This window comes from Dromaius novaehollandiae, chromosome 2 (genome assembly GCF_036370855.1).
Source record: "Dromaius novaehollandiae isolate bDroNov1 chromosome 2, bDroNov1.hap1, whole genome shotgun sequence".
Classification (NCBI taxonomy): Eukaryota; Metazoa; Chordata; class Aves; order Casuariiformes; family Dromaiidae; genus Dromaius; species Dromaius novaehollandiae.
In genome coordinates, this window is record NC_088099.1 from 52,445,518 (window position 1) to 52,446,767 (window position 1,250).

The following is a 1,250-nucleotide window of genomic DNA, read 5'->3' on the forward strand; positions in this document are numbered from 1 at the left end:
GGAAGAAATAATTCCAGAGTAGTTCCAAAAGTAAGTAGATCTGGGGCAAGTAGCAGAAGAAAGAAAACAGATGGGTGGAGAGAAGCAGAACTTAAATGCCAGTTTACTCCCATAAATTACTTGCCTACAATTCTTCATTGCTAGGACCTTGTGTTCTCATTTTAGAGGGCAAACATGAGGATGCCACTATGCAAGAACAGTAGTACTTTGTACCAATGTGGATAATTTTATGCGATGAAGACAAATATAACCTGAGCCTTTGCATGTGCAGGGTGGAGGGAAGGATTCCTACCCTACTGCAGAAAATCTGACTCATGGAGTCACTGCTTTATGTTTCCGGTTCCTTACTTTCTTTTCCTGTAACATACACTTTTTCTTCTGAAAGTTCATCTGAACTTCTGCTTGTGATCCCCATGCTAACTGGTGATGACACAACCACGTAAAATATTGCCAAAGATCTTTAATATGTGGTACATCATCTATCATCTGGAGTTTATATGTTCTAAAGTCATTGCCTTTCTTTATTTAAACATAATATGAAATCATAGCTTTTGGAGAGCTATGAAATACTACCCACACCTTTTTCAATATCAAGAATGTAGTATGAGTCACTGGTTCATTTAATACAGCCAGTGACAGCTGTCTTCATGCAGCCTTAAAAAAGGCAGAGTAATGTTACACAGTCCTTGAACAAAGTGTTGCAGTGTGTCCTACAGAAAGTCTCTATAGAGTGACAGGGCAGCCGTCTTGGAGGGCTTTGTTCGGGAAGCCAAAGAGAAGCAACAGATAAAAGAGAGGGGTGTTCAGCCTGGTTACTATAGCAAGTTGATTTTGTTGAATAACCAGAGAACAGAGCATGAAAAAGAGATACAGATAAAAGGTTGTTGCCTGATGCTCTGCTTAAACCTGCTTTGCTCTGAAATTATTATTGTTGCACCAACCTTGTTTTGGAACCACCCGTCTTTCCTTTTAGTCATTGCTACCAGATATGAATGGTGCTGTGGACACAATTATATTCCACAGAGGTGTGGAAGGAAGATAAAGGGAAGAGGGCCTACTTTCTGCTCTTTTGTCTTTAGGGGAATCAGTCTTGCCCACAGGCAGCTAGTACTTGGGCACAGCAGCTGTTCAGGATCGCAGTCTCATCCTCTAGCAAATAGGATGCCAAAAGTATTAGCTTCAGCCTCGCAGGAACTCTGTTGTGTGTCTGAAGTCTTCAGGGAAGGCCTAATACTGATGGTGACTGAGGA